The sequence below is a fragment of the Phasianus colchicus genome, chromosome 9 (assembly GCF_987193195.1).
Source record: "Phasianus colchicus chromosome 9, bPhaCol1.hap1.1, whole genome shotgun sequence".
Lineage (NCBI taxonomy): Eukaryota > Metazoa > Chordata > Aves > Galliformes > Phasianidae > Phasianus > Phasianus colchicus.
In genome coordinates, this window is record NC_143444.1 from 15,119,035 (window position 1) to 15,132,858 (window position 13,824).

Below are 13,824 nucleotides of genomic sequence, written 5' to 3' on the forward strand. Positions count from 1 at the left end.
TTGAAAATCCCCCTGGTTTGATGTTTGTGTCAAATTTCACCTTGTATTAGTCAAATTCTGCATCATATTTAGTGTCAGTTTCGATAGCCTTCTGCTTGAAATAGCGTGTCACTATCTCTTCTATTGCTGCCGCATTTCAGCAGGGAGTTACTTCTGCATTGACTGTTTCCCATCAGGTTTCATGTTCGTTTAAAATCAACTATTAAGGAAAAAAAAATGTATTAGTTTGATTTCTGACTTCACATAAAATTGCAGAGACAATCCCTGTTTTTAAAACAAACAAACAAACAGCTCTTCAGATGGCCCATGCTGTATGGCATACATAGCGATGTTTATTGTTCTGATAGTATTTTAGCAGCCAGCACTGAAAGGCTCATGCAGTTGGCTTGGGAGGCAAAGGCAGTTCTGAAGTCAGAATTCAGCAAGGTTAAGTCATTGTGAGTTCTGAAATAGTGGGGCAGCTGAATGCTTTGTGACAGCATTTACTGCCTTTGGAACGTACTTACGAACTGTGGCTGGATTGAGCCACTTGTCTTTTGTAGGTGGAAAAAATCCAGTACGTATTTTAAATAGTAGTTGAAAATAAATATGGAGTGTATAAAAATACTCAATAAGCAGCTGAGCGTGAGAAAAATATAAGAAAAATTGCTACTGCATAAAGATATATGGTTGCAACAATGGACAGATATCTAATAATTTACTGTGACTAAATTCTAAAACACAGATGACTGCAAAGTGTTTCCAAAACCATTCTTTTCCAGCTGACATGAGGTTGGATTATGTGAACTGACTCACTGTTCAAATGGGGCTACTGAGATTAGTGCAGTATTGGTTCACACAATCCTTGACCTTAACAGTATCTTTCTGTAACAGAGAAAACTGGCTTTTAGGCTAGAATTCTCCATCTTTTTCTGCATCTCTACTATTTGACAATACTGAAAACAAAAAGGTTAGGTGAAGCAAAGCATGAGTTAATGCCAGCAAAGTCGTTGAGCAGCTTCTTGGCTACTTGCTTCAATGCAATAGTGCTAGAATTCTCCAGAAGAAAAATCCAGTGGTACTGAGATATCAGGTAGTCATTTCAAATCAAATTTTCACCCAAGCCTTTCTATGTGTGAGTGTATGCTTGTATGTATGTAAAAATCTCAAAGCTATCTGTTTTATTTCATTGTGATATGTTGGTTTGTTTTGTTTGGTTGTTTTTTTTTTTTGTTTTTGTTTGTTTTCATATTGTATTAATTTATATTATTTTGTATTAATGATACTGAGGTGAAGCTGCAGATGCAGAATGTCTCCCACACACATTTTTCTTCAGGGCAGGCACAGGGTTCCTGTGAAATAACAGCAGGCTTGTGTCTGTAATTGAGTGCAGCAGGACCTGCCTTAGCCTAGTGCCTGTAAGCCTCCCTGCAGTTGAACAAGGAGCAGCCTGGTAGCACAGGCACTGGTACAGCACATCGTGTATGGGACACAAGTGATGTTCAAGCTGGTCCTTGCTGAGGCTGCAACACCCTCGTGCTAGAAGATGAGACAACACAACTACTGCAGGTGTGGGCTTGTCTTCTTGTGCACATGTGCTCATTTTGCCAAGCGGTCCTACTGAGCAGAGAGCCTCCAGTCAATTCATTCATGCCGCACAAGAGGAAGAAAGGGTGACGTGGAACAGGTCTGTCTGGGCAGCCGTCTGGACTGGTGCTCCAAGAGCCTGCAGGGCTGGCAGGTTTGGGAGCAGGGAGGCTTCTGGTCCCTGAACTCTGATGGAGAGAGTGAGCATGTTTGTATATTCTGCACAAGAACTGAACACAAGGCATGTTTTGGGCACCTCAGTACAAAAAAAGATGTACTGGAGGTACTGGAGCAGGTCCAGAGAGGGACGATGAGGCTAGTGAAGGGCTTGGAAAATCAGCCCTGTGAGGAGAGGCTGAGGGAGCTGGGGCTGTTTAGTCTGCGGAAGAGGCAGCTGAGGGGAGACCTTATTACTCTCTTCCAGTACCTGAAAGGTGCTTACAGTGAGAGCGGGGTAGGTCTCTTCTCACTGGCGACAGGTGACAAGACGAGGGGAAGTGGCCTCAAGTTGTGCCAAGGTAAGTTTAGGTTGGACATTAGGAAACACTTCTTTACAGAAAGGGTGGTTAAACATTGGAATAGGCTCCCCAGGGAGGTGGTTGAGTCACCATCCCTGGATGTGTTTAAGAGCCGTTTGGATGTGTTACTTGGATATGATTTAGCAGAGGGTTGTTAGAGTTAGGGTACTATGGTTAGGCTGCAGTTGGACTTAATGATCCTTGAGGTCCCTTCCAACCTGAGTAATTCTATGATTTTATGATTCTATATGATGTAGAGCAGGATTAAGGAGGAATGAGGTGCCTGGGATACGAGGGATTATTGTGAGATCTAAGTGTTCCAGATTTCTCTGGGCATCTCAAACAGGGTTTTGCCTGGAATTCATTGGAGACAAAGAGCAGATTTCTTTTCAGGAAAGCTATCAACAGGCACTCAGACTGCCTTCAGGTCTGAAAATAACAAATGAGCAACACAGAAGACTGCTGATCAGTCTTAAATTAAATTAGAACTCGCAATTTTTTTTAGAAGAATCTTATCCTTAGGCCAGTCTATGGTCCAGGCAGTGTACATACCTTGTCAGGCTGTCACTCAACAGTTCCAAACAGCTATCCATCTCCAGACATTAAGCAGGTAGCCTGGCACTGGCCCAATAGGTTGCAGCATGATGCTGCAGCTGCTCAACAGTACTTGATCATCAATAATTTTCTGGCTTTTTATCAGCTATTTCAAATCCCAAGCTGCAAATCAGTTGCTTCCTTTTTAGTTATATGGAAGCAAAACAAGATGCACCTGAATGCTTTTACAATTTTGTGTAATACTATTTACCAGTGAGAACATCCAACCAGCCATCCTCCATCTTTCCTCCATTGGCTGTAGTGCTCCTTTCTTACTCCTCTGTATGCAAGCACTATCTGTTGTATAACTGAGCATAAGCCAGATAAAAGCAAAATCTGATGTATTAACAATGAAAATGTTCTGAGTAAAAACATGGGTAACTGTGGGATTTTTCCTAGGATTGTGCTTTTTCAATATGATTAAGAGCCTCAGAACTTGTTTCTGAAAGATTTATTTTTCTGATCAAAGTGAACATCCAGTTCTTCTATGTCCATCTGTAAGCAGATTGAAGAATGATCTCCTTTCATGTATTGTCTTTTCTAGGCAATAGGTTTCACTAAATTCAATTGGGGAAAGGGCAATAGGCTGTACCTTGTGGCTGGTCTTCAGTAGTCTCTCCAGTGCTGTTGAAACAAGGCACAGAGAGAGGTGGTTATTGGGAGTGTGTGGTCATGGAAAGAAACCCCCAGCCATGGAACTCCTACGGGCAGTGGGCTGCTGTGGGCTTCCTGTGTGGAGCCAATAATGTTGAATGAATTAGGTGTGAAAAGTCTATTTTTTTTTTTCCTTTTGCATTTTCATAACATGTTCCACAAACGCTGAGCAGTGGCAGCCAAAATATAAAAAATGAGTATGCTGTGAGTGCACAGAAATGTCATACACATGGAAGTGATACTTTCTCCACATATCTCAGGACCATGTCACTGGACTGTTGATATATCATACAGTGGGTGTACCCATACCCCAAAAATGTGATGCCTGTGTCCTACTGAGATCTGTAACTCCAGTCAAAGTACAGTCAGGCAACACAGTTTAATTGTATTCTTTTCTAGCAGGAAAAAAAAAAAAGGAAAAAAAAAATCCTGTAAAATCTTCACAATCTTCTTAGACAGGTCAAGACAGTGTAACATAGTAGTGCATAGATCATGTGAGTCATGTTGAAGCTGAATCTATACTGATGGAGAGATGCTTTCATTTCAGCAAGTTCTTGAAGCACCTCATTGCCTATGAGCTAGATTATTTTTTCATAAATTGAGGACAACAAATAAGATGAGTTTAGCCCCTGCTTTTGTTGCTGAGTGTGGCGAGCTGATCTGTGAGTAATGGAGCAAACAGAACTATCTGTTCCAGAGCCTCTACGAAATTTTCCATTGTTTGGGGAACAAATCAGTCCATTCTCTGCGTGAAAGGGAAAGTCACGCTTAGGAACCTGATTTGTCGCAATGATCTTCTTTAATGCATTCCACTGCTAGTGACATTCTTGCTGATATTGGTGTCCTTTGTGTGCTTTGTATCAGTTTTGCTTTCTTACCAGGAAATTGGAACACCTATATGTGTAAGGAAGTCAATCTTTGATTCCTTCTAGGTCAGAAGTGTGCCTGTTAACATGCTTCAGATCACAGACAGCTCTGATAGTGGCACAGAATCAAGTTATGAAAAGTTTGCTAATTATTTTACCCTATCTTCTGATTGCAGTGTGAAATTTCCTGTTAAAATTAACTCCACTTAGTTGCACAGGGCATGAAGGGTCTTTTGGGAGCTCTGAGCAATATTTGGAAGGGCATAGCTTTCACTATGTTCACATGCTGGCTAGGTCAGAGCTGGTTAGAGACTTCTTCCATGTTAAGAAAGGATTAAGAGAAATCCCTGACTTGTAAGATCAGGTACTAACCTGAATGCCAACTCCTCCCCAAGAACTTGTTTTCGTGGGGAATTCCCTCCTGGACCATGTCATTTCAAACTAAACAGTATGCACTGGTATCAACAAACCTTTAACGAGGAAGAAAAAAAAGGAGGCAGAATAGAAAAAATAAAGGGGAGGAGAGAAAGGGAGTGAAGAGGAGATTAAGTTTATCCAAAAAGGCAGCTCTGGCTTCAAGGATGAGGAGGTGAAGAATGCTGGAATTTCCCTTCTAATGGTGAAGGGAGGGTTTTTCCTTCTATTAAAAGGCATATTACATATGTAAAAGGCCATATGTCTTTGTCAGGTAATACTTTAGCTGCTGGATTCAAGGCAGTGATCAAGAGCTCGTTTCCTTCAAATGCCTCAGGCCCTTGAAAAGGGCATAGAGGAGAGACTAGCTGCCTGTCCTTGCTCATATGCCATGGGGAGATGGATACCCACCTCAGGACTGAGACAGTAAGGAAAAGGTGGGTATGCCATGTCCTTCTGTCTTGCAACATGGATGAGTATAGGGCTGGAGAACCTGGCCTTGAGAACCTAGGCCAGGAGCAGGCAGTAGGCTGTGCTTGTATAGGATCAAACTCTAATTTAAATTCTGCCTTGCTATATTTGAAATCTTTGGTGTTTGCAGTGTGGTGCCCCCAAACTGGGACGGATCCACCTGGTGGGACACCTGCTCCTCTCCTGAGCTGTCCCACACTGCACCTTCTACACTGCGCTGAGTTGGCCATTTCAGAACTGGAGCTCCTTCAGCAGGAAGATGCTGCTGCTGGAGAAGGGGTTAATTCTGCTCACTGATTTTTCTTGTTTTACTCTTTTCATTTTCCCTAACTCCTCAGAGAGAAGCATGAGCTCAGATTTACAGAGCGTTAGGGCTAGACCAGGCTCCTCTTCAGGGAAAGCCTGAAATGCCAGGCAAGGATTTTACCTCTTTTGTCTGCTTTTCTGCAGAAGATGCTTGTTAAAAGCAGAGGCTAAAATTCAGTTGTAGATCTATGAGATGTAGAAATCAGCTTTAAAGCATGACATTGGGTCCTGAATTACTCCAAAGTCAGCGATGAAACTCAGATTTAGATGGGCCTAATGAGCTCTGCCCAGAAATGTGCCATGCAGAAGGTTTCAGGTCTATACCTGGGCTAAATTAACTCCTGGCAGTTTCCAGTGACAACGTTTCCAAAGCTCAGCCTGCGGGGTGGTTTTTCAGGGGTCGTTTGACAGCATCTCACCACAGAGAAGAGCACTATTGAACTCTCTGGAAAAGCTATGAAATTTCATACACTGGATGTAACCCCAGGGGACTAATCCAGCCCCGACCACTATCGCTCTTAGATTTGTGTTTCATTCAAGAAGTCATGAAGCAATCTATTTTGCCAGAAAAAAAAATCATTATTTTATCATCATCCTGAGTACTTTCCATGAGAACAAAATTTATCAAAAAATGCCTGAGATATTTGTGAAAGATATCAATTGCACAGAGAAGCTCACATTGATTGGTAACTCAGCCTCTCTTCAGATTTTTCTGCTTGTCATTTGTCATTTATACTTAAATACAAATATTAATGAAGACCTAAATGTGCCCTTTACTGCTGCCTTTTATTTTATTTTCCTATAAAGGTTGCTCATAATCCTACAGCTCTTTTTTTTTTTTCCTGCTTTAAAAGGTTCTTGCTTCTTGTTTCTGTCAGGATAATGCTGCATCATTCCACCTAACTACCAATAAATAGGAATGCGGAGCCATGACTTCTATTCGAAGGTGTGCAGCCTCCTTTGTACTGTTTCTGTATGCCCAAATATATCTTCCAACTTGTAGCTGTAGTACAACATCTGAATTAAATCATGACTTATTCTTTCTATTAAAGCCGTGTTGTCCCTGCCATTATCCCCTTTTCCTGTAAATGAGTACAATGAAAAATTGATTTTAGCTGCATTGGGCTGCAGCAAAATAACAAAAGATGATTGTTACATTATCAAAGTCCTCTCTGCTTCCACAATATAGGAATTGAAAACACCTGTCTTTATCTTCTCAATCAATACTTCACCTGAGTCCCATTTTCCTGGAAAAAGGTGTCCACTGTATGTTATTTAGATTTAACAAATGCATTATTCAGGCTGTCTTCATTTATTTTGATTACCTGAGATTGCTCTGCCATCCCTGTGAGTTATATGAAGCCTAATATTAAATGCCACACTAGACTAGTATGTCACTAACAATATCAGGTGATTTCTCTTACGTGAAGAAGTGTGACAGCGGAACAAGTGCACTTCTTAAAATATATGTGGAAAAGTTGTGTTCACAGGGGCATTTCATTGCACGCTGTTCTTACTAAAAGCAGGGCAGAGGGCTCTGGCTAATGGCTGCAGCAGCAGAATGGCCTAATTGGAGGCACGGTTGGGGAGAGCAGCCATGGACACTGGCGTCTGCATTCCAGAAAAGAGGAGCCGGTGTTGGGTGCCTAAAGCTGTCAGTGGAGCTTTGCAGCCACACGTTTTAACATTTTTAATGGGCAAAGCATAAAGCAGCTAATTTACTGCATGTCTCAATAGCAGTCTAGAATGATCAGGCATCGAGTAAGAACAGAGGGATCAGAAAGGAGCTCTAGAGACACGGCCATCGTTTCAACATGTGCATTTGCATATTCCATCTAATGCCTGAAGTCAGATGCCTAAAATTAGTAGATTTATTTGGATGTGTGGAAATAATTGTAATTTGTTTCATAGCAATCAATTTGTGATGCTTTGATTTCCCTTTCTGCAGAATTAAATTATTAAGGGGCAAATAGGATTTTCAAGACACTTTTTATCATTCTCTCTGCTTAAAGTTTTGTCAAGTTTGACATGCTTCAACCATGAGTAATAAATATTAAAAAAATAACAACAATGATTCAGTGAAAACCAAATTAAGCACAAGAAATGCAAAGAGATGAGGAACAACAGGACTGTACCTTGCTAGGAAATGGCCATCACAGGGACCTCTTTCCCTCATCAGTGGTTCTTTGTACCATTCCTAGGTGGGAGAACAAGAAATCAAACAAGACATGGAAAGTGAGCTGACCATGGTTAGAAGCTTCAGTTTGGGTTTTGGCAAGCGTCAGGGTGGCTTCTTTCCTATGGGAAATAGTGTCTTGTCCATCCTTCCCTCCCTTTGCATGCCTTCTTGGGCACAGCCCCACTGCTGGTTCCCCTCCTGCAGGTGGCATGAGGAGAAGCTGTGCACCTGTACATGGGATGCTGCGTTGCCGGGGCCTTGGTGCAGCTGCGTTTCACTGTAAGCGCAGCTTGCAGGCGAGTTGAAAATGGGGCTGGCGATGTGATTCTAGCTTTCATTAAAGAATTTGTACCTATTTAAGAAATATATGCAGGAGCATGGTGCTGATTATTTTAAGATCGTATGCAAGTGTATTGATTTGCGGTAGGAAAAGCTTGCTGTGATGTGTAAATTAAGGCACTTAAATCGTCCTGCTTGGCAACTGAAGCACCAGATCTGTTTGCTGAATGAGTTAATGTCCCACTGTGGGTTTGTAGCTGATCTTTGAGGCTGGGTATTAAGAAAAGTTTCTTCTCAGGAGTGGTGAGATGCCTGGCATAGGCTGCCCAAGGAGGTGGTGGTGACACCATCCCTGCAGATGTTCAAGAACTGCGTAGATGTGGCACTGAGGAACATGGTTAGTGGAGATGGTGGGATGGGTTGAGGTTGGCCTGGATGGTCTTAGTGGTCTTCTCAAAACTGAATGATTCTTTGATGGGACACCCTCATGTGTCTGGGCTGGCTGTTGGCTATTGCTGTGTCAGAGAGCCCTGCTGTGGTCCAGCTGTCCTGCCATGCTGGCAGTGCCCCTCTCTTTCCTGCAGAGCGTGTGGGGCCTCAGGCAGTGCTCATCTGCATCCAGGGCAGTGGAGGCTGAGCCAAGCCATGCCATGGATCCCATAGGATCTTAACAAATATACAGAGTTACTGCTCTGCTGGGTGTAGTTAGGGACATTCTGCTCCAACCCTGCCCTGAGCCAGCAGTGGGTCAGGTGTAACTGAAGAGCAGATGGACTCTAATTTTTGTAATGCATGTCCTTGCATATGTACACTAGGACGCTGCTTTAGGGATAAACCTAACCTATTAACATACAAATCCAGAAGTTAGATGTACCAGTTCTTTGGCAAATGCACACATGCAGGCACTGTGCTTATTGCACAGCCGGGCAATCGCTGCCTTGGGAGCCTTTGGGAGCGTGGCTGGGCTGGTGGATGCCCACAGCCATGGGGGATGGAGGCAGTGCAGGGGGCTCTTGAGCAGGGCAGTGAGTGCTGCTCCTGCAGCTGCTTCAGTAAAACAAGAAGTCAAGAGGAGAACTTTCTCTGGTGGATTGGCTTTTTCCCTTAAGTCACATCTGATACTTAAATCATCGTGGATGCATTCAGTGAGTTCTCAAATCCACAGTGCAACAGGAACCGTTCAATAATTGAGGGAATATTTAATGCAGGAACAACACACGTATCATCCATCAGGGCAAACCACCTGACTTTTGAGAGCTTCCATACAATTCATGAAGTATTTGTCCATTTAGAAAAAGGCCATCTTTTAGGAAAGCTGATAGCTGGAGAGCTGTGCGATAGCAGAAGCAGTGGCTTGGAAATGTAACTCTGTCAGAGTGAGCAGTGCTGCAGCCTTTAAGGGGAGATACATTCTTCTAAAAGTTCCAGATAAAACTGGGGGAAAAAATTAATTAAGATAAATGCAAATGTTAAAATGCATGTTTTAGTTCTCACATTTTACAAATTTAAGAAGTGCTGAATTTTACTGACAGTTTTCTTGGCAGCAAGTGAATTCTAAAGATGCACATGCAAATATTTGTCAAAACTGAATTTTCAATTTTGCGTGCATAAGGATTACTCCAGAAGTGCTGGCATCCTCAGCTGCTCACAGAAGAAAACTGGTGTCATGTGGCACATCTGGCCAATCACAGCAAGACAGTGCATTTTTAATGATTAATCCATAGAATTAAACAAAATATATAGTGAAAAGAATGTTGCTGAATATATTTGAATAACAATTCCAAGATGGTGTGATTGACTGATATGTATGTATGTATGTATGTATGTATGTATTCCCTGATCAAAGAGAGGCAAAATTAATCAAATAGGTTGTTCATTTTGAATTATTTGTTCAGTTCTGTTTTTACAAGCGGTGGTGGGATACCAGTGACTGGAGCTAGCTTCAAGGCTCATGTACTGTGTGCTGCTGGTGGCCGCTGCTTCTCTCTGCCTCTGCTTCACACAAGGCACTGCATTTACTGTGATGATGCATCTTCTGTGTGCAGGAGTTGCTAAAAGCAATTAGGTCTTGAGTAGTGTGCGCTGAAAGTCCTAACGTGCTCGTTGACCAAAAGGGAGCTGAAATGTAATGTTGCCCATTTCTACTAAATCATTACAACACAAATAGATCTCCTCTGCTTTGGCCTCTGTGCAGAATTAGATTCAGGTTAGAGTGCATCCGCACACTTACACTGAGAAGCACTCAGCACGGGAGCCTAATTGCACCCCAGATATCTACACCCTATTTAGATGGAACATTTAATGGCTCTACTACCACAAGTCTGTTAGCCTTTATTCCATTTATTTTCATTAGAAAAACTAACCGTTGTGTTCTCTGAGATAAATACAGTAATTAAAATATAATTCCTCTTTCTTTGATGGCCACACGACATATGATGCATGTCCACAGTCTAGTCCTGAGCTCACAGAGCTTCACTGAGTTTCATGAGTAGCCCCAATGGGGCACAGCAGGCTCAGAGGACATGGGCAACAGCCAGGCATTGTGGCAGTGCCCGTGGGGTACAAAGCATTGATCCCCCTGCTCCAAGGCGTGGGCGCTGCATGGCATGTGGCAGCCCTGTGCTGCCCAGCCCTGCCAGGAGCACGCTGCGGTCAGCTCAGTTCAGAACAGCCACCAGATGATGCAAATATCATTGCCAAGGCTGACTGTTTGAAATGCAAAAACACACAAATGTAAGTGGCACTGTCAGCTCCCGAAAAATCACATTTTCTGCAGTCTGCAATCCTCATTCTGTTCCATATGTGGAGGGATTTGTATGAAATGTTCCAGGCAGAAAGTGAAAAACTCTGTGGTGTACTGGCACGATAATGCTATCTTGCATGAATGCAGTGCTTTCCACTTAAAGTGACTTGCATAAGTGGAAATATTATCCCCATTTTGCTGATGAAGAAACTGAAGCCCAGCATTTCCTTTGAGTCACATCCAGTGAGCGGGGACGAAGCCAAGAAGGAATGTGCTGATATGCAGGATTTCCCATCGCCACCAGACAGGTTGTCTCCATCCAGAACACTTCATTCTGACTTTATAGTCGTCTTCTCCCTGATTAAAGCACCATCATTCTGTCCATTTAATTTCTGTAGGGTAGAAAGATAGATCATCTGCATTTGCTCCAATTTGCTCACCAAAGCATCTCCGAACATCCTTAATGTGCTGGGAGAATTTTCAAGCTTTACCTGCAGTAATTGGGCACAGCTGGAAGAGGTCATGCCCAAAATTAACTGATGCAACTGGTGTTGGCACTGAGTCTATTTGTGCACAGGTCTACCATATATGGAAGCCAGCAAAGCACAGACTTCTGTTGTCTGTAGGAAATCATTGTTACTTTGGTGAGAATTATTAAAAATTCAGCAAAATGCTGTGGGACATAATTATGTGAGTAATTGATCAATGCATATTAAGAAAGATCACAATTCACAGGTCATTATGGAGCATTATTGGGGCATTCGAGTGTATCAGTAGAATGGTTTATTTCTTCACATGGATGCTAAAGAAGACTTAGAATGTTGCCATGTGCAGAAAGCTGCTTGTGCCAGTAAATTATATTTACATCTGCTGCATATGGATAGACGGGATACAGGCCAAGTATGTGATGGTGGGAAGCAGCTTGCTGCTTCTGTTTTGGGAAAGTTCATCACGGTTGAAATTTTGGAAAAATGCGATTCTGAATCAGAGAGAGAGCAGTAGATGAGCTCAAAACTTCAGCTGCTCCAAAAACTCCATTGAGAATAACATACTATCTCACGTGTCTTGTCTTTCTATCAAGTTTTGAGGACGTTTTCTGGTTGCTGATAGGAGTGGGAAAGAGGGAGGAGATCTTGCACTGAAGCAGAGAAAAACATCCATCACCCATTTCACTCAGGTTTTCATCTCTGGAAAATGGAGAATGTTGAGCAGGTCCTTCTTTGCAGTTGCAGTACCAATAGTTTGTTGATTTTCAGTTGTTAAATATGGAGAGCTGTCTAGAATGGTATTGGGTGCTTTCAGATTTGGCTGTATGGGAAGAACTGTGTTGATCTGACCATACTGTGCATCTCTATCCCTGCATCTCTCTCTGCTTGCTGTGAGTGAAAGAACTGCTCAGGCCCAGGGGTGTGTTAACATGCTGCTCAGCATTGCTGCTCCTGCTGGTGTCATGCACAGTGGGCACATATAACCTCAGGGCAGCATGGTTGCTATGCCTGCATGCCAGCACTGCGCATGCCTCCTTGCAAAGCCATGCACACTTACCTATCCCTCATTTCTGCTGCCCACGAGGGCTCTGACTCCCACGTGGAGCACCCTACAAGGATGTCACCAGGAGCCCTTGCTTCTTCAGGTGTGCCCTTGGGTTCCCCCAAAACACACTCTGGTCCTTCCACAGCTGTTCCCCTTTAACCTGTGTGCTGCTGCAAGCACAGCAGCTCTGCCTGGTAGAGCACGAACAGTGAAGATCATGCAAATCTGAAGTATTGTTTTCCTGGCAGTCTATGGGCAAACCACATATTTAGGGGCTATTTCATTAAAGATTGACTGCGCACAGGAGAGAGAAAGGGATGGTCTCCACCATCTCACAACCACCATTTTTGCTCTTTCAGGTGCATGCCAGAAGAAATCCCAGCTGCAGAGGTTGATGGCATTTGGGCAGACCCACAAATCTGCAAACAGTCAGTGTGTGCCTTAAACTCAGTGACTCCTGTGAAATGAAACCCCAACAAGCTCCACAGTGATTTTTAGAGGTAAATACATATTTCACGAGTAAGATGCAAATACGCCTGGTGTAGTCCCCCAAAGTGCACACTCCTGCTGCTGTCACTTGTTTGTGTCTATCCAATTTTGAATTATGTTTGCCTCTCAAATTTAATAATTTTGACAAGTTAATTTCAGTCTGTTCCTGACAAGGAAAGTAGCTATGAGGCATAAAAAAAAAAAAGAGGAGTGAAATGCTCCGACAAGGTAATAGCATGATATTGTATGGCAAGCTACTTAAATTTTGAGACTACTGGAAATGTTAATATTGAAGTGCATCTTGTTTGCCCGAAAAAAGGTGCATAACATCTATGCTGGTGAGAAATGGCAGGGGGTCCTGGGGCAGCCAATTTGTGTGCTGTTAGAAGGTGGTGCGTAGAGAACCAAAGGACCAGAAAAAAGGCAAAATATTAATAAAAATTCCTAAATGAACAGTATGAGAATAGTCTAAGTATTTCCTTTCTTGGTCTTCATGCAATGGCTGCACTACTTCAGCACTACCCAAGCAAGTTGAGCAGCAGGATGAGGCAGTGAATGGAGCTGCTGGTCCCACACCTTGGCAAGGTCTGCTCCTCCTCCTGCTTTGCTCTGCCCTCTCACCTCTCCTCTGCCCACACCATACCCACCCAAACCTGCAAAGAAATTAGGTTTATTTTGATTTGCATTGCCAGGACATGTATCAAGCCCCATACATGTGTAGAGAGGCTACTCCTTGGGTACCCTGGCTCCATTTCTCTTTGCTCAGCTCTGGCTAGGGTAGGCAGTGCCTCAGGGTGCACTCTGTCCATCCCCTCCTCTGCCTGTGATGGACACGTCAATACGTAAATTAAAGAGAATTTAAGAAAAATTGGCTAGAGAAATTAAAACTGCCTCAGGCAGCTTAGCTCGTACAGCAACACATAGAGTACTTAGCACCCTAGATTTCATTATTCTTAACAGCATAACTGGAGTCCTATTTTCACACATTAAATATTCTTGGATTTTTTTTTCCCAATGAACAGACATATGATTTTTCTCTCTGCCATCAACATGCATGTTTTGTCCTTTCAGAGACTTTCTTCAAATTGGAATACAGATTAGTTTTACCTATGATTTAAAGAACTCTAATGCTTGGTAAGGTCTCGATTCTTGTCTTTTATGGATATGCGTAGCCATGGGGGCTGTGGAGAGCTGCTCTCTGCTTAGCACTTC

At 42.9% G+C, this 13,824-nt stretch overlaps 1 long non-coding RNA gene across 1 annotated transcript in view; it reads left to right on the plus strand.

Moving 5' to 3' along the window:
* The first annotated feature begins 505 nt into the window (after positions 1-505).
* LOC116243551 (uncharacterized) overlaps positions 506-13,824 on the plus strand; it is a 32,543-nt gene continuing 19,224 nt past the window's right edge. The window contains exons 1-2 of the long non-coding RNA XR_004169998.2: positions 506-556; positions 12,483-12,623. This is a non-coding gene — a long non-coding RNA (uncharacterized LOC116243551). The remainder of the gene's footprint in view (positions 557-12,482; positions 12,624-13,824) is intronic.